The sequence below is a fragment of the Phyllobates terribilis genome, unplaced genomic scaffold (genome assembly GCF_046119375.1).
Source record: "Phyllobates terribilis strain yellow unplaced genomic scaffold, ASM4611937v1 Scaffold_2__4_contigs__length_985480577, whole genome shotgun sequence".
Taxonomy (NCBI): domain Eukaryota; kingdom Metazoa; phylum Chordata; class Amphibia; order Anura; family Dendrobatidae; genus Phyllobates; species Phyllobates terribilis.
The window spans coordinates 523,312,756-523,333,289 of record NW_027362762.1 but is presented as its reverse complement, the minus strand read 5'-3'; positions in this window follow the sequence as shown (position 1 = coordinate 523,333,289).

The window sequence follows — 20,534 nt, the reverse complement described above, 5'->3', positions numbered from 1 at the left end:
CTTTGGGTAGTTTTTTTCTGTAAAGAAAAACAGTAGTGTCTCCTGATTGTTGTGACACAAAAATATATCTGTTGAAAATAGTCTTGTGTAGGCCCGACATCCCAGTGTGGTTTCGCAGTACCACGGGTCAAATCGCTGTACTATCCAGTTTTGGGCCATTGGTATCTAAAAAAAAAGCAGTTTGAGTGTGTCGCTCACTGTTCAGCCGCAAATATCTCTATTTAAAAAAGTGTGGTATACCCCAGTAAACAATAACTGTGGTTTTGCCATCGCACGGTAAAAAATCTGTATTATTCAGGTTTTGGTATATTTTCCGTAAAGAAAAACAGTAGTGTCTCCTGACTGTTGTGACACAAAAATATATCTGTTGAAAATAGTCTTGTGTAGGCCCGACATCCCAGTGTGGTTTCGCAGTTCCATGGGTCAAATCGCTGTACTATCCAGTTTTGGGCCGTTGGTATCTAAAAAAAAAGCAGTTTGAGTGTGTCGCTCACTGTTCAGCCGCAAATATCTCTATTTAAAAAAGTGTGGTATACCCCAGTAAACAATAGCTGTGATTTTGCCATCCCACGGTAAAAAATCTGTATTATTCAGGTTTTGGTATATTTTCCGTAAAGAAAAACAGTAGTGTCTCCTGACTGTTGTGACACAAAAATATATCTGTTGTAAATAGTCTTGTATAGGCCCGACATCCCAGTGTGGTTTCGCAGTTCCACGGGTCAAATCGCTGTACTATCCAGTTTTGGGCCTTTGGTATCTAAAAAAAAAGCAGTTTGAGTGTGTCGCTCACTGTTCAGCCGCAAATATCTCTATTTAAAAAAGTGTGGTATACCCCAGTAAATAATAACTGTGGTTTTGCCATCCCACGGTAAAAAATCTCTATTATTCAGGTTTTGGTATATTTTCCATAAAGAAAAACAGTAGTGTCTCCTGACTGTTGTGACACAAAAATATATCTGTTGAAAATAGTCTTGTGTAGGCCCGACATCCCAGTGTGGTTTCGCAGTACCACGGGTCAAATCGCTGTACTATCCAGTTTTGGGCCGTTGGTATCTAAAAAAAAAGCAGTTTAAGTGTGTCGCTCACTGTTCAGCCGCAAATATCTCTATTTAAAAAAGTGTGGTATACCCCAGTAAACAATAACTGTGGTTTTGCCATCCCGCGGTAAAAAATCTCTATTATTCAGGTTTTGGTATATTTTCCATAAAGAAAAACAGTAGTGTCTCCTGACTGTTGTGACACAAAAATATATCTGTTGAAAATAGTCTTGTGTAGGCCCGACATCCCAGTGTGGTTTCGCAGTTCCATGGGTCAAATCGCTGTACTATCCAGTTTTGGGCCTTTGGTATCTAAAAAAAAAGCAGTTTGAGTGTGTCGCTCACTGTTCAGCCGCAAATATCTCTATTTAAAAAAGTGTGGTATACCCCAGTAAACAATAACTGTGGTTTTGCCATCCCACTGTAAAAAATCTCTATTATTCAGCTTTGGGTAGTTTTTTTCTGTAAAGAAAAACAGTAGTGTCTCCTGATTGTTGTGACACAAAAATATATCTGTTGAAAATAGTCTTGTGTAGACCCGACATCCCAGTGTGGTTTCGTAGTACCACGGGTCAAATCGCTGTACTATCCAGTTTTGGGCCGTTGGTATCTAAAAAAAAAGCAGTTTGAGTGTGTCGCTCACTGTTCAGCCGCAAATATCTCTATTTAAAAAAGTGTGGTATACCCCAGTAAACAATAACTGTGGTTTTGCCATCCCACGGTAAAAAAATCTTCATTATTCAGCTTTTGGTAGTTTTTCCGTAAAGAAATACAGTAGTGTCTCCTGACTGTTGTGACACAAAAATATATCTGTTGAAAATAGTCTTGTGTAGGCCCGACATCCCAGTGTGGTTTCGCAGTTCCACGGGTCAAATCGCTGTACTATCCAGTTTTGGGCCTTTGGTATCTAAAAAAAAAGCAGTTTGAGTGTGTCGCTCACTGTTCAGCCGCAAATATCTCTATTTAAAAAAGTGTGGTATACTCCAGTAAACAATAACTGTGGTTTTGCCATCCCACGGTAAAAAATCTCTATTATTCAGCTTTTGGCAGTTTTTCCGTAAAGAAATAAAGTAGTGTCTCCTGACTGTTGTGACACAAAAATATATCTGTTGAAAATAGTCTTGTGCAGGCCCGACATCCCAGTGTGGTTTCGTAGTTCCATGGGTCAAATCGCTGTACTATCCAGTTTTGGACCTTTGGTATCTAAAAAAAAAGCAGTTTGAGTGTGTCGCTCACTGTTCAGCCGCAAATATCTCTATTTAAAAAAGTGTGGTATACCCCAGTAAACAATAACTGTGGTTTTGCCATCCCACGGTATAAAATCTCTATTATTCAGGTTTTGGTATATTTTCCGTAAAGAAAAACAGTAGTGTCTCCTGACTGTTGTGACACAAAAATATATCTGTTGAAAATAGTCTTGTATAGGCCCGACATCCCAGTGTGGTTTCGCAGTTCCATGGGTCAAATTGCCTTACTATCCAGTTTTGGGCCTTTGGTATCTAAAAAAAAAGCAGTTTGAGTGTGTCGCTCACTGTTCAGCCGCAAATATCTCTATTTAAAAAAGTGTGGTATACCCCATTAAACAATAACTGTGGTTTTGCCATCCCACGGTAAAAAATCTCTATTATTCAGCTTTTGGTAGTTTTTTTCCGTAAAGAAAAACAGAAGTGTCTCCTGATTGTTGTGACACAAAAATATATCTGTTGAAAATAGTCTTGTGTAGGCCCGACATTCCAGTGTGGCTTCGCAGTACCACGGGTCAAATCGCTGTACTATCCAGTTTTGGGCCGTTGGTATCTAAAAAAAAAGCAGTTTGAGTGTGTCGCTCACTGTTCAGCCGCAAATATCTCTATTTAAAAAAGTGTGGTATACCCCAGTAAACAATAACTGTGGTTTTGCCATCCCACGGTAAAAAATCTTCATTATTCAGCTTTTGGTAGTTTTTCCGTAAAGAAATACAGTAGTGTCTCCTGACTGTTGTGACACAAAAATATATCTGTTGAAAATAGTCTTGTGTAGGCCCGACATCCCAGTGTGGTTTCGCAGTTCCATGGGTCAAATCACTGTACTATCCAGTATCGGGCCTTTGGTATCTAAAAAAAAAGCAGTTTGAGTGTGTCGCTCACTGTTCAGCCGCAAATATCTCTATTTAAAAAAGTGTGGCATACCCCAGTAAACAATAACTGTGGTTTTGCCATCCCACGGTAAAAAATCTCTATTATTCAGGTTTTGGTATATTTTCCGTAAAGAAAAACAGTAGTGTCTCCTGACTGTTGTGACACAAAAATATATCTGTTGAAAATAGTCTTGTGTAGGCCCGACATCCCAGTGTGGTTTCGCAGTTCCACGGGTCAAATTGCTGTACTATCCAGTTTTGGGCCTTTGGTATCTAAAAAAAAAGCAGTTTGAGTGTGTCGCTCACTGTTCAGCCGCAAATATCTCTATTTAAAAAAGTGTGGTATACCCCAGTAAAAAATAACTGTGGTTTTGCCATCACATGGTAAAAAATCTCTATTATTCAGCTTTCGGTAGTTTTTTCCGTAAAGAAAAACATTGGTGTCTCCTGACTGTTGTGACACAAAAATATATCTGTTGAAAATAGTCTTGTGTAGGCCCGACATCCCAGTGTGGTTTCGCTGTTCCACGGGTCAAATCGCTGTACTATCCAGTTTTGGGCCTTTGGTTTCTAAAAAAAAAAGCAGTTTGAGTGTGTCGCTCACTGTTCAGCCGCAAATATCTCTATTTAAAAAAGTGTGGTATACCCCAGTAAACAATAACTGTGGTTTTGCCATCCCACGATAAAAAATCTCTATTATTCAGCTTTTGGTAGTTTTTTCCGTAAAGAAAAACAGTAGTGTCTCCTGACTGTTGTGACACAAAAATATATCTGTTGAAAATAGTCTTGTGTTGGCCCGACATCCCAGTGTGGTTTCGCAGTTGCAAGGGTCAAATCGCTGTACTGTTCAGTTTTGGGCCTTTGGTATCTAAAATTAAAGCAGTTTGAGTGTGTCGCTCACTGTTCAGCCGCAAATATCTCTATTTAAAAAAGTGTGGTATACCCCAGTAAACAATAACTGTGGTTTTGCCATCCCACGTTAAAAATAATCTATTATTCAGCTTTTGGTAGTTTTTTCCGTAAAGAAAAACAGTAGTGTCTCCTGACTGTTGTGACACAAAAATATATCTGTTGAAAATAGTCTTGTGTAGGCCTAACATCCCAGTGTGGTTTCGCAGTTCTATGGGTCAAATCGCTGTACTATCCAGTTTTGAGCCTTTGGTATCTAAAAAAAGCAGTTTGAGTGTGTCGCTCACTGTTCAGCCGCAAATATCTCTATTTAAAAAAGTGTGGTATACCCCAGTAAACAATAACTGTGGTTTTGCCATCCCACGGTAAAAAATCTGTATTATTCAGGTTTTGGTATATTTTCCGTAAAGAAAAACAGTAGTGTCTCCTGACTGTTGTGACACAAAAATATATCTGTTGAAAATAGTCTTGTGTAGGCCCGACATCCCAGTGTGGTTTCGCAGTTCCATGGGTCAAATCGCTGTACTATCCAGTTTTGGGCCTTTGGTATCTAAAAAAAAAGCAGTTTGAGTGTGTCGCTCACTGTTCAGCCGCAAATATCTCTATTTAAAAAAGTGTGGTATACCACAGTAAACAATAACTCTGGTTTTGCCATCCCACGGTAAAAATTCTCTATTATTCAGGTTTTGGTATATTTTCCGTAAAGAAAAACAGTAGTGTCTCCTGACTGTTGTGACACAAAAATATATCTGTTGAAAATAGTCTTGTGTAGGCCCGACATCCCAGTGTGGTTTCGCAGTTCCACGGGTCAAATCGCTGTACTATCCAGTTTTGGGCCTTTGGTATCTAAAAAAAAAGCAGTTTGAGTGTGTCGCTCACTGTTCAGCCGCAAATATCTCTATTTAAAAAAGTGTGGTATACCCCATTAAACAATAACTGTGGTTTTGCCATCCCACGGTAAAAAATCTCTATTATTCAGCTTTTGGTAGTCTTTTTCCATAAAGAAAAACAGTAGTGTCTCCTGATTGTTGTGACACAAAAATATATCTGTTGAAAATAGTCTTGGGTAGGCCCGACATCCCAGTGTGGTTTCGTAGTTCCACGGGTCAAATTGCTGTACTATCCAGTTTTGGGCCTTTGGTATCTAAATAAAAGCAGTTTGAGTGTGTCGCTCACTGTTCAGCCGCAAATATCTCTATTTAAAAAAGTGTGGTATACCCCAGTAAACAATAACTGTGGTTTTGCCATCCCACGGTAAAAAATCTTCATTATTCAGCTTTTGGTAGTTTTTCCGTAAAGAAATACAGTAGTGTCTCCTGACTGTTGTGACACAAAAATATATCTGTTGAAAATAGTCTTGTGTAGGCCCGACATCCCAGTGTGGTTTCGCAGTTCCATGGGTCAAATCACTGTACTATCCAGTATCGGGCCTTTGGTATCTAAAAAAAAAGCAGTTTGAGTGTGTCGCTCACTGTTCAGCCGCAAATATCTCTATTTAAAAAAGTGTGGCATACCCCAGTAAACAATAACTGTGGTTTTGCCATCCCACGGTTAAAAAATCTCTATTATTCAGGTTTTGATATATTTTCCGTAAAGAAAAACAGTAGTGTCTCCTGACTGTTGTGACACAAAAATATATCTGTTGAAAATAGTCTTGTGTAGGCCCGACATCCCAGTGTGGTTTCGCAGTTCCACGGGTCAAATTGCTGTACTATCCAGTTTTGGGCCTTTGGTATCTAAAAAAAAAGCAGTTTGAGTGTGTCGCTCACTGTTCAGCCGCAAATATCTCTATTTAAAAAAGTGTGGTATACCCCAGTAAACAATAACTGTGGGTTTGCCATCACACGGTAAAAAATCTCTATTATTCAGCTTTCGGTAGTTTTTTCCGTAAAGAAAAACATTGGTGTCTCCTGATTGTTGTGACACAAAAATATATCTGTTGAAAATAGTCTTGTGTAGGCCCGACATCCCAGTGTGGTTTCGATGTTCCACGGGTCAAATCGCTGTACTATCCAGTTTTGGGCCTTTGGTATCTAAAAAAAAAGCAGTTTGAGTGTGTCACTCACTGTTCAGCCGCAAATATCTCTATTTAAAAAAGTGTGGTATACCCCAGTAAACAATAACTGTGGTTTTGCCATCCCACGGTAAAAAATCTCTATTATTCAGCTTTTGGTAGTTTTTTCCGTAAAGAAAAACAGTAGTGTCTCCTGACTGTTGTGACACAAAAATATATCTGTTGAAAATAGTCTTGTGTAGGCCCGACATCCCAGTGTGGTTTCGCAGTTGCACGGGTCAAATCGCTGTACTGTTCAGTTTTGGGCCTTTGGTATCTAAAATTAAAGCAGTTTGAGTGTGTCGCTCACTGTTCAGCCGAAAATATCTCTATTTAAAAAAGTGTGGTATACCCCAGTAAACAATAACTGTGGTTTTGCCATCCCACGTTAAAAATTCTCTATTATTCAGCTTTTGGTAGTTTTTTCTGTAAAGAAAAACAGTAGTGTCTCCTGCCTGTTGTGACACAAAAATATATCTGTTGAAAATAGTCTTGTGTAGGCCCAACATCCCAGTGTGGTTTCGCAGTTCTATGGGTCAAATCGCTGTACTATCCAGTTTTGAGCCTTTGGTATCTAAAAAAAAAAGCAGTTTGAGTGTGTCGCTCACTGTTCAGCCGCAAATATCTCTATTTAAAAAAGTGTGGTATACCCCAGTAAACAATAACTGTGGTTTTGCCATCCCACGGTAAAAAATCTCTATTATTCAGGTTTTGGTATATTTTCCGTAAAGAAAAACAGTAGTGTCTCCTGACTGTTGTGACACAAAAATATATCTGTTGAAAATAGTCTTGTGTAGGCCCGACATCCCAGTGTGGTTTCGCAGTTCCATGGGTCAAATCGCTGTACTATCCAGTATCGGGCCTTTGGTATCTAAAAAAAAAGCAGTTTGAGTGTGTCGCTCACTGTTCTGCCGAAAATATCTCTATTTAAAAAAGTGTGGCATACCCAAGTAAACAATAACTGTGGTTTTGCCATCCCACGGTAAAAACTCTCTATTATTCAGGTTTTGGTATATTTTCCGTAAAGAAAAACAGTAGTGTCTCCTGACTGTTGTGACACAAAAATATATCTGTTGAAAATAGTCTTGTGTAGGCCCTACATCCCAGTGTGGTTTCGCTGTTCCACGGGTCAAATCGCTGTACTATCCACTTTTGGGCCTTTGGTATCTAAAAAAAAAGCAGTTTGAGTGTGTCGCTCACTGTTCAGCCGCAAATATCTCTATTTAAAAAAGTGTGGTATACCCCAGTAAACAATAACTGTGGTTTTGCCATCCCACGGTAAAAAATCTCTATTATTCAGCTTTTGGTAGTTTTTTCCGTAAAGAAAAACAGTAGTGTCTCCTGACTAGAGAAGAGCGTTGTTCTACTCGAACTGTTCGCCAATCTCAAATTCAAGCTGTTTTGGGCGGTGTTCGAGCCGTTCGGCGAACACGAACGATTTGAGAAAAATTCGGCTGTTCGAGGTTATGTTCGATAACTGTTCGTGCACCAAAATCATAACTGGATTTTTTCTCAGTAATGATGAAAATTAATGTTAATACGCAGTTTGAGTGTACAGCGGGGTGGGGGGAGGGGCAGGGGATGGATCTCTGCGGGAACAATGAAGATCTCCATTTTTTTTTCTCTTTCCCGCATTTACAGTGGGGAGGTGCAATCTGTCAGCCTATCAGCAGCGCACACACGGAGCGAAGTGCTTTTTTCACACAAGCAAGGGCATGTGTCATTGGCAGTGTTTGTCACATGTCCTTGCCCTATAAGACCAAGCCATTTTCCCCGTCGCCACAATTTTCTCACTGCTGCAGCTGCGTGTTAGACGGCACCGCTGTTGCTGTGTGCGCTATACCTTGTTAATTTCAAGCCAATTTTCGCAAAAATCTACAGATAGCTTGGGAGTAGGGAATAGTTGTGATTGCAGTCCTTTTAAGGACTAGGTTACAGCATTTCCTACGACTTTTATCAGGCAGGTCTGTGCTCTTAAATAGATAGATTGTGGGAGTAAAGACTAATTGTAATTGCAGTCCTTTTCAGGACTAGGTTACATCAGTTCTTATCAGTTTTTGCCAGGCAGGTCTGTGCCAGTGCTGTGCAAGTTTTTTTCACAGCATTTGGCTGAATCTAGCAAAGCTAATCCTTTTTGGCCTATTGCAGAGTGTGTTAGTCAGTGGAGTAGCCTATCTGTGTTGCAAGATATACCACCTGGGTATAGAATACCAATTTTTTTACTGCACCTAGTGAAGTAAAATCTTTTGGGCATAGCATCATTCTATTAGTCCATCTATACTGACCTCCATCAGGTTGCAAATTGAATATAATTTTTTTCTACAACTAGCTCTGAAAAAATATTTGGGCTTCTAGCAGTGTGTGGGACTTGTTCTATTAGTCCATCTATACTGACCTCCATCAGGTTGCAAACTGAATATAATTTTTTTCTGCATCTAGCTCTGAAAAAATATTTGGCCTTCTAGCAGTGTGTGGGACGTTCTCTATTAGTCCATCTATACTGACCTCCATCAGGTTGCAAACTGAATATATTTTTTTTCTGCATCGACCTCTGAAAAAATATTGGGCTTCTAGCAGTGTGTGGGACTTGTTCTATTAATCCATCTATACAGACCTCTATCAGGTTGAAAACTGAATATAATTTTTTTCTGCATCTACCTCTGAAAAAATATTTGGGCTTCTAGCAGTGTGTGGTACTTGTTCTATTAGTCCATCTATACTGACCTCCATCAGGTTGCAAACTGAATATATTTTTTTTCTGCATCTACCTCTGAAAAAATATTGGGCTTCTAGCTGTGTGTGGGACTTGTTCTATTAATCCATCTATACAGACCTCCATCAGGTTGCAAACTGAATATAATTTTTTTCTGCACCTACCTCTGAAAAAATATTTGGGCTTCTAGCTGTGTGTGGGACTTGTTCTATTAGTCCATCTATACTGACCTCCATCAGGTTGCAAACTGAAAATAATTTTTTGTCTGCATCAAGCTCTGAAAAAATATTTGGCCTTCCAGCAGTGTGTGGGACTTTCTATATTAGTCCATCTATACTGACCTCCATCAGGTTGCAAATTAAAAATAATTTTTATCTGCATCTACCTCTGAAAAAATATTTGGGCTTCTAGCAGTGTGTGGGACTTTCTCTATTAGTGCATCTGTACTGACCTCCATCAGGTTGAAAATTAAAAATAATTTTTTGTCTGCATCTAGCTCTGAAAAAATATTTGGCCTTCTAGCAGTGTGTGGGACTTTCTCTATTAGTCCACCTATACTGGCCTCCATCAGGTTGCAAACTGAATATATTTTTTTTCTGCATCTACCTCTGAAAAAATATTGGGCTTCTAGCTGTGTGTGGGACTTGTTCTATTAATCCATCTATACAGACCTCCATCAGGTTGCAAACTGAATATAATTTTTTTCTGCATCTACCTCTGAAAAAATATTTGGGCTTTTAGCAGTGTGTGGGACTTGTTCTATTAGTCCATATATACTGACCTCCATCAGGTTGCATACTGAATATATTTTTTTTCTGCATCTACCTCTGAAAAAATATTGGGCTTCTAGCTGTGTGTGTGACTTGTTCTATTAATCCATCTATACAGACCTCCATCAGGTTGCAAACTGAATATAATTTTTTTCTGCATCTACCTCTTAAAAAATATTTGGGCTTCTAGCTGTGTGTGGGACTTGTTCTATTAGTCCATCTATACTGACCTCCATCAGGTTGCAAATGAAAAATAATTTTTTGTCTGCATCTAGCTCTGAAAAAATATTTGGCCTTCTAGAAGTGTGTGGGACTTTCTCTATTAGTCCATCTATACTGACCTCCATCAGGTTGCAAACTGAATATATTTTTTTTCTGCATCTACCTCTTAAAAAATATTTGGGCTTCTAGCTGTGTGTGGGACTTGTTCTATTAGTCCATATATACTGACCTCCATCAGGTTGCAAACTGAATATATTTTTTTTCTGCATCTACCTCTGAAAAAATTTTGGGCTTCTAGCTGTGTGTGGGACTTGTTCTATTAATCCATCTATACAGACCTCCATCAGGTTGCAAACTGAATATAATTTTTTTCTGCATCTACCTCTTATAAAATATTTGGGCTTCTAGCTGTGTGTGGGACTTGTTCTATTAGTCCATCTATACTGACCTCCATCAGGTTGCAAACTGAAAATAATTTTTATCTGCATCTACCTCTGAAAAAATATTTGGGCTTCTAGCTGTGTGTGGGACTTGTTCTATTAGTCCATCTATACTGACCTCCATCAGGTTGCAAACTGAAAATATTTTTTATCTGCATCTACCTCTGAAAAAATATTTGGGCTTCTAGCTGTGTGTGGGACTTGTTCTATTAGTCCATCTATACTGACCTCCATCAGGTTGCAAACTGAATATAATTTTTTTCTGCATCTAGCTCTGAAAAAATATTTGGCCTTCTAGCAGTGTGTGGGACTTTCTCTATTAGTCCATCTATACTGACCTCCATCAGGTTGCAAATGAAAAAGAATTTTTTGTCTGCATCTAGCTCTGAAAAAATATTTGGCCTTCTAGCAGTGTGTGGGTCTTTCTCTATTAGTCCATGTATACTGACCTCCATCAAGTTGCAAACTGAATATATTTTTTTTCTGCATCTACCTCTGAAAAAATATTGGGCTTCTAGCTGTGTGTGGGACTTGTTCTATTAATCCATCTATGCAGACCTCCATCAGGTTGCAAACTGAATATAATTTTTTTCTGCATCTACCTCTGAAAAAATATTTGGCCATCTAGCAGTGTGTGGGACTTTCTCTATTAGTCCATCTATACTGACCTCCATCAGGTTGCAAATTAAAAATATTTTTTTGTCTGCATCTAGCTCTGAAAAAATATTTGGCCCTCTAGCAGTGTGTGGGACTTTCTCTATTAGTCCATCTATACTGACCTCCATCAGGTTGCAAACTGAATATATTTTTTTTCTGCATCTACCTCTGAAAAAATATTGGGCTTCTAGCCGTGTGTGGGACTTGTTCTATTAATCCATCTATACAGACCTCCATCAGGTTGCAAACTGAATATAATTTTTTTCTGCATCTACCTCTGAAAAAATATTTGGGCTTCTAGCTGTGTGTGGGACTTGTTCTATTAGTCCATCTATACTGACCTCCATCAGGTTGCAAACTGAAAATAATTTTTTGTCTGCATCTAGCTCTGAAAAAATATTTGGCCTTCTAGCAGTGTGTGGGACTTTCTCTATTAGTCCATCTATACTGACCTCCATCAGGTTGCAAATTAATAATAATTTTTATCTGCATCTACCTCTGAAAAAATATTTGGGCTTCTAGCTGTGTGTGGGACTTGTTCTATTAGTCCATCTATACTGACCTCCATTAGGTTGCAAACTGAATATAATTTTTTTCTGCATCTAGCTCTGAAAAAATATTTGGCCTTCTAGCAGTGTGTGGGACATTCTCTATTAGTCCATCTATACTGACCTCCATCAGGTTGCAAATTAAAAATAATTTTTATCTGCATCCAGCTCTGAAAAAATATTTGGCCTTCTAGCAGTGTGTGGGACTTTCTCTATTAGTCCATCTATACTGACCTCCATCAGGTTGCAAACTGAATATAATTTTTTTCTGCATCTAGCTCTGAAAAAATATTTGGCCTTCTAGCAGTGTGTGGGACTTTCTCTATTAGTCCATCTATACTGACCTCCATCAGGTTGCAAATGAAAAATAATTTTTTGTCTGCATCTAGCTCTGAAAAAATATTTGGCCTTCTAGCAGTGTGTGGGACATTCTCTATTAGTCCATCTATACTGACCTCCATCAGGTTGCAAACTGAATATATTTTTTTTCTGCATCTACCTCTTAAAAAATATTTGGGCTTCTAGCTGTGTGTGGGACTTGTTCTATTAGTCCATATATACTGACCTCCATCAGGTTGCAAACTGAATATATTTTTTTTCTGCATCTACCTCTGAAAAAATTTTGGGCTTCTAGCTGTGTGTGGGACTTGTTCTATTAATCCATCTATACAGACCTCCATCAGGTTGCAAACTGAATATAATTTTTTTCTGCATCTACCTCTTATAAAATATTTGGGCTTCTAGCTGTGTGTGGGACTTGTTCTATTAGTCCATCTATACTGACCTCCATCAGGTTGCAAACTGAAAATAATTTTTATCTGCATCTACCTCTGAAAAAATATTTGGGCTTCTAGCTGTGTGTGGGACTTGTTCTATTAGTCCATCTATACTGACCTCCATCAGGTTGCAAACTGAAAATAATTTTTATCTGCATCTACCTCTGAAAAAATATTTGGGCTTCTAGCTGTGTGTGGGACTTGTTCTATTAGTCCATCTATACTGACCTCCATCAGGTTGCAAACTGAATATAATTTTTTTCTGCATCTAGCTCTGAAAAAATATTTGGCCTTCTAGCAGTGTGTGGGACTTTCTCTATTAGTCCATCTATACTGACCTCCATCAGGTTGCAAATGAAAAAGAATTTTTTGTCTGCATCTAGCTCTGAAAAAATATTTGGCCTTCTAGCAGTGTGTGGGACTTTATCTATTAGTCCATGTATACTGACCTCCATCAAGTTGCAAACTGAATATATTTTTTTTCTGCATCTACCTCTGAAAAAATATTGGGCTTCTAGCTGTGTGTGGGACTTGTTCTATTAATCCATCTATGCAGACCTCCACCAGGTTGTAAACTGAATATAATTTTTTTCTGCATCTACCTCTGAAAAAATATTTGGTCATCTAGCAGTGTGTGGGACTTTCTCTATTAGTCCATCTATACTGACCTCCATCAGGTTGCAAATTAAAAATATTTTTTTGTCTGCATCTAGCTCTGAAAAAATATTTGGCCCTCTAGCAGTGTGTGGGACTTTCTCTATTAGTCCATCTATACTGACCTCCATCAGGTTGCAAACTGAATATATTTTTTTTCTGCATCTACCTCTGAAAAAATATTGGGCTTCTAGCCGTGTGTGGGACTTGTTCTATTAATTCATCTATACAGACCTCCATCAGGTTGCAAACTGAATATAATTTTTTTCTGCATCTACCTCTGAAAAAATATTTGGGCTTCTAGCTGTGTGTGGGACTTGTTCTATTAGTCCATCTATACTGACCTCCATCAGGTTGCAAACTGAAAATAATTTTTTGTCTGCATCTAGCTCTGAAAAAATATTTGGCCTTCTAGCAGTGTGTGGGACTTTCTCTATTAGTCCATCTATACTGACCTCCATCAGGTTGCAAATTAATAATAATTTTTATCTGCATCTACCTCTGAAAAAATATTTGGGCTTCTAGCTGTGTGTGGGACTTGTTCTATTAGTCCATCTATACTGACCTCCATTAGGTTGCAAACTGAATATAATTTTTTTCTGCATCTAGCTCTGAAAAAATATTTGGCCTTCTAGCAGTGTGTGGGACATTCTCTATTAGTCCATCTATACTGACCTCCATCAGGTTGCAAATTAAAAATAATTTTTATCTGCATCCAGCTCTGAAAAAATATTTGGCCTTCTAGCAGTGTGTGGGACTTTCTCTATTAGTCCATCTACACTGACCTCCATCAGGTTGCAAATTAAAAATAATTTTTATCCGCATCCAGCTCTGAAAAAATGTTTGGCCTTCTAGCAGTGTGTGGGACTTTCTCTATTAGTCCATCTATACTGACCTCCATCAGTTTGCAAATTAAAAATAATTTTTTGTCTGCATCTAGCTCTGAAAAAATATTTGACCTACTAGCAGTGTGTGGGACTTTCGCTATTAGTCCATCTATACTGGCCTCCATCAGGTTGCAAACTGAATATATTTTTTTTCTGCATCTACCTCTGAAAAACTATTGGGCTTCTAGCTGTGTGTGGGACTTGTTCTATTAATCCATCTATACAGACCTCCATCAGGTTGCAAACTGAAAATAATTTTTATCTGCATCTACCTCTGAAAAAATATTTGGGCTTCTAGCTGTGTGTGGGACTTGTTCTATTAGTCCATCTATACTGACCTCCATCAGGTTGCAAACTGAAAATAATTTTTATCTGCATCTACCTCTGAAAAAATATTTGGGCTTCTAGCTGTGTGTGGGACTTGTTCTATTAGTCCATCTATACTGACCTCCATCAGGTTGCAAACTGAATATAATTTTTTTCTGCATCTAGCTCTGAAAAAATATTTGGCCTTCTAGCAGTGTGTGGGACTTTCTCTATTAGTCCATCTATACTGACCTCCATCAGGTTGCAAATGAAAAATAATTTTTTTACTGCATCTAGCTCTGAAAAAGTATTTGGCCTTCTAGCAGTGTGTGGGACTTTCTCTATTAGTCCTTCTATACTGACCTCCATCAGGTTGCAAATTAAAAATAATTTTTATCCGCATCCAGCTCTGAAAAAATGTTTGGCCTTCTAGCAGTGTGTGGGACTTTCTCTATTAGTCCATCTATACTGACCTCCATCAGGTTGCAAATTAAAAATAATTTTTTGTCTGCATCTAGCTCTGAAAAAATATTTGGCCTTCTAGCAGTGTGTGGGACTTTCTCTATTAGTCCATCTATACTGGCCTCCATCAGGTTGCAAACTGAATATATATTTTTTCTGCATCTAACTCTGAAAAAATATTGGGCTTCTAGCTGTGTGTGGGACTTGTTCTATTAATCGATCTATACAGACCTCCATAAGGTTGCAAACTGAAAATAATTTTTATCTGCATCCACCTCTGAAAAAATATTTGGGCTTCTAGCTGTGTGTGGGACTTGTTCTATTAGTCCATCTATACTGACCTCCATCAGGTTGCAAACTGAATATAATTTTTTTCTGCATCTAGCTCTGAAAAAATATTTGGCCTTCTAGCAGTGTGTGGGACTTTCTCTATTAGTCCATCTATACTGACCTCCATCAGGTTGCAAATGAAAAATAATTTTTTGTCTGCATCTAGCTCTGAAAAAATATGTGGCCTTCTAGCAGTGTGTGGGACTTTCTATATTAGTCCATCTATACTGACCTCCATCAGGTTGCAAACTGAATATATTTTTTTTCTGCATCTACCTCTGAAAAAATATTGGGCTTCTAGCTGTGTGTGGGACTTGTTCTATTAATCCATCTATACAGACCTCCATCAGGTTGCAAACTGAATATAATTTTTTTCTGCATCTACCTCTGAAAAAATATTTGGGCTTCTAGCTGTGTGTGGGACTTGTTCTATTAGTCCATCTATACTGACCTCCATCAGGTTGCAAACTGAAAATAATTTTTATCTGCATCTACCTCTGAAAAAATATTTGGGCTTCTAGCTGTGTGTGGGACTTGTTCTATTAGTCCATCTATACTGACCTCCATCAGGTTGCAAACTGAATATAATTTTTTTCTGCATCTAGCTCTGAAAAAATATTTGGCCTTCTAGCAGTGTGTGGGACTTTCTCTATTAGTCCATCTATACTGACCTCCATCAGGTTGCAAACTAAAAATAATTTTTATCTGCATCCAGCTCTGAAAAAATATTTGGCCTTCTAGCAGTGTGTGGGACTTTCTCTATTAGTCCATCTATACTGACCTCCATCAGGTTGCAAATTAAAAATAATTTTTATCTGCATCCAGCTATGAAAAAATATTTGGCCTTCTAGCAGTGTGTGGGACTTTCTCTATTAGTCCATCCATACTGACCTCCATCAGATTGCAAATTTAAAATAATTATTTGTCTGCATCTAGCTCTGAAAAAATATTTGGCCTTCTAGCACTGTGTGGGACTTTCTCTATTAGTCCATCTATACTGACCTCCATCAGGTTCCAAATTAAAAATAATTATTTGTCTGCATCTAGCTCTTAAAAAATATTTGGCCTTCTAGCAGTGTGTGGGACTTTCTCTATTAGTCCATCTATACTGACCTCCATCAGGTTGCAAACTGAATATATTTTTTTTCTGCATCTACCTCTGAAAAAATATTGGGCTTCTAGCTGTGTGTGGGACTTGTTCTATTAATCCATCTATACAGACCTCCATCAGGTTGCAAACTGAATATAATTTTTTTCTGCATCTACCTCTGAAAAAATATTTGGGCTTCTAGCTGTGTGTGGGACTTTTTCTATTAGTCCATCAATACTGACCTCCATCAGGTTGCAAACTGAAAATAATTTTTTGGCTGCATCTAGCTCTGAAAAAATATTTGGCCTTCTAGCAGTGTGTGGAACTTTCTCTATTAATCCATCTATGTTGACCTCCATCAGGTTGCAAATTAAAAATAATTTTTATCTGCATCTACCTCTGAAAAAATAATTGGGCTTCTAGCTGTGTGTGGGACTTGTTCTATTAGTCCATCTATACTGACCTCCACCAGGTTGCAAATTAAAAATAATTTTTTGTCTGCATCTAGCTCTGAAAAAATATTTGGCCTTCTAGCAGTGTGTGGGACATTCTCCATTAGTCCATCTATACTGACCTCCATCAGGTTGCAAACTGAATATATTTTTTTTCTGCATCTACCTCTGAAAAAATATTTGGGCTTCTAGCTGTGTGTGGGACTTTCTCTATTAGTCCATCTATACTGACCTCCATCAGGTTGCAAATTGAATATATTTTTTTTCTGCATCTAACCCAGCCAATAGTTTGGCCACTCAGCTCTGCTCGGTTCCCATCCATTTTTTTTTGTGTAAACAACTCCAGAGTTGTGAATTAGTTAACCACCAAAATGAGTGGAAAAAGGTCTGCTGCTGGTGGAAAGGGGAATAGGCGTGTTGGGAAGGGGAAAAAAGGTTGTGTCCGTGGGGTAGGTGTTAAAGCAACAGTAACATCTGCAGAAGAAAGACCATCTTCCAGCCAAACTAAAATGTCTACTTCTTTTAGCGGACAATGTGATAAGATCCCTTTCTTACGGCCACGCCAATCGCTACAAATTCCAGATGAGGCACAAAAACAGCAGGTGCTTCAATGGATATCAAGTGCTCCTTTAAGTGGGCTCTCCTCCACATCAGCTTCAACATCACAAATACTCCAGTCCTCAAAGGTGTCACCCCAATCGCACTTGCTTCCTCACAGCTCCCAAATCTCCAGCTGCCCGTCTGAGTATGAGGTAGAACAGATGGTTGAGTCTACAGAGCTGTTTACTCATACTATAGCCTGGGAATCAGAGGTCGACTCCAGCGCTTCTGTGAATCCAGACGAGGAAATGATCTGCACTGATGCCCAGAATCTTTATGAATCGGATCCAGGACCAGACGCAGAAGGTCCTGACCATAATGTAGACCCCCATTCCCAAACTGTAACTCCTGTTGGTGGAGACAATGAGGAAGACGATGATGAGACTCAAATACCTGATTGGAGCGACAACTTTAGTTTTTTGTCAGGGCAGGAACAGGTTGGCTCTGAGGACGACGGGTGTGATAACGCACAGGGTGATGATGATGAGGTTGGAGATCCCACTTACTGTCAACCCACAGTCAGCCAAGAGATGAGGTCAGCAGAGGAGGTGGAGGAAGATGCTAGTGACGACGAGGTCAGGTTGCACCTTCCTGGACAGAGACGTAGTACTGGAAGCACGTCAACAACTGCATCCTCAAACACAACTCTGCCTCTCACCACAAGTCGTGGTGGCTCTTCAGGTCGCATGGGTGCTAAGCCTTGCATAGCCTGGGCATTTTTTCAGATCAATAAAGATGACCCAACTCGTGTTATCTGTAACATTTGTCAGCAAAAGCTAAGTAGAGGCCAAAAAATACATAGTTTGAGTACTTCATGCATGAACCGGCACATGGACATGAAGCATAAGTTGCAGTGGGAAGCTCAGTGTGCTACAATGCGGCCTAGCCAGCCGGGCCAACCACCGTCTGCCATATCTTGTGCATCCGCGGCCTCTTCATCCTCTGTGACTGGGGGGACAGCAGTCACACCTGTTTTGGGGCGCAGACCTGCCACTTCTTTACCCGCAACAGCCAGCGTGATTGGCAGGTCATCATTTTCTTTGGAGGTGGTAACACCAGCTGGTGTTGAGAGCTGTCCGACATCGATAGCACCACCTTTGGATCAAGGCAACCTAACATGTCCGCCTGCATCTTCCTCACAGACCGGCAGTTTGCCGGGGACACCCTTATCAACCCCGTCTAAGCACAATAGCCAGCCCTCGGTCCCTCAGATGTGGACAAGTAAAAGACCATTTCCTCCTAGCCATGAGAAAGCTAAGAGGTTGAATTTCACCATCTGCAAGCTCTTGGCTACAGAAATGCTGCCTTTGCGCCTGGTGGACACAGAGGATTTTCGAGACCTTATGTCCGTCGCAGTGCCCCAGTACCAGATGCCCAATCGGCACTACTTCTCAAAGAAAGGTGTGCCTGCGCTCCACCAGCATGTCGCACACAACATCACCGCTTCTTTGAGAAACTCTGTGTGTGACAGGGTGCATTTCACCACAGACACTTGGACGAGTAGGTATGGACAGGGGCGTTACATGTCGCTGACTGGGCACTGGGTAACTATGGTGACAGCAGGACAAGGGGCTGCTGTCCAAGTCTTGCCGTCCCCACGAGTTGTGCGTCAATCCTCTTTATGTCAAAGTTCCTCCACTGCTTCTGCCTCCTCAACCTCATCTCGGTCTTCCACCTGCACCCAAAGCCTGTCTGGTCATGCCACAAGCTTTCTAACTGCGCAGAAGGGATCCTGCACACCTCCTTACTATGCTGGCAGTAGGGCTCAACGTCATCAGGCGGTTTTTACTTTGAAATGTCTGGGAAATGTGAGTCACACAGCTGAGGAGTTGTGGTCAGCTCTGGAGAACCAATTTCATGAATGGTTGTCTCCACTGGACCTGAAACCAGGGAAGGCCGTGTGCGACAATGCTGCAAACCTGGGTGCGGCCCTTCGCCGGGGCAATGTCACACACGTGCCTTGTATAGCTCACGTGTTGAACCTGGTTGTCCAGCAATTTTTAGCCCACTATCCCAGACTAGATGGCCTTCTGCAGAGGGCACGGTCGCTGTGTGCTCACTTCCGCCATTCGCATCCCGCAGCTCAGCGACTTACATCTCTACAGAAGTCGTTGGGCCTGCCCTTCACCGGCTAAAATGCGATGTGCCTACCCAGTGGAATTCAACTCTGCACATGTTGCAGCGACTGTGGCAGCACCGACAAGCCCTGGTGCAATACGTTCTGACGTATAGCCTGGGCCAACGAGATCTGGAGGTGGGGCAAATCACGCTGGAGGAGTGGTCTCAGATCAGGGACCTATGCACCCTTCTGCACAGTTTTGAAATGGCGACGAAGATGTTTAGTGCTGACGATGCCATTATCAGCATGACTATTCCGGTGATTTACATGCTGGAGCACATCTTAAACAGAATTCGGAGTCAGGTGGTGGCACAAGAGGAGGTGGAGGAAATAGAGGAGGAGGAGTTGTATGCGGAAGGGCTAACATCTGCAAGGTCCAGACGGTCGGCAGCACCAAGGCGGCAGGCATGTGAGGGTGGGGGAGATGGTTTTACCAGGGCGCATGGTAGCAGCCAAACTAGTGAGGAAGGTGCAGGAGCCCAGGAAGAAGTGGAGGACGAACTGATGGAAGACTCATCAGATGAGGGAGACCTTGATCACATTTCTGTTGTGCGAGGTTGGGGAGAGAGGACAGAGGAAGGAAGCATGATTGTTACCTCGCCACCAACACAACAGGGACTTGGTGCTCCTGGATGCGCAACACACATGAGTGCCTTCTTGCTGCACTACCTGCAACATGACCCTCGAATTGTGAGAATTAGAAATAATCCTGACTACTGGGTTGCCACACTGTTAGATCCCCGGTACAAAAGTAAATTTGCCGAAATTATTCCTGCCATAGAAAGGGATGCACGCATGCAGGAGTATCAGCAGAGACTGTTGCAGAATCTTACATGTGCTTTTCCACAAAACACCAGTGGTGCACGTAGTGAATCTCACAGTTCCAACTTGCCAACCGTGGGACCGTCAAGTGTTCAGCACTCAAACCGTAACAGAATCACGGTATCTGCTGGTAACATCAATTTTGCGGAATCATTTCACCACTTTTTTAGCCCATCCTTTGCAAGGCCACAGGGGACTAGAAGTCTGACACATAGTCAACGCCTAGAGACGATGGTACAGAAGTATCTCCAAGTAAACATTGAAGCCATGACTGTGTCACTGGACCCTTGCTCTTTTTGGGCTTCCAATCTGGATAAATGGCCGGAGCTAGCCACTTACGCCTTGGAGATCTTGTCATGCCCCGCAGCCAGCGTTCTGTCTGAACGTGTGTTCAGCGCTGCTGGTGGTGTGCTGACAGATAAGCGCACGCGGCTCTCCACTGATAATGTAGACAGACTCACGTTCATAAAGATGAACAAATCATGGATCCGAAACGACTTTTCTACCCCTGTGTCATCCTGGGGAGAGTAAAAGCTTGATGATTGGTTAAAATCACCCTACCAACCGTTTT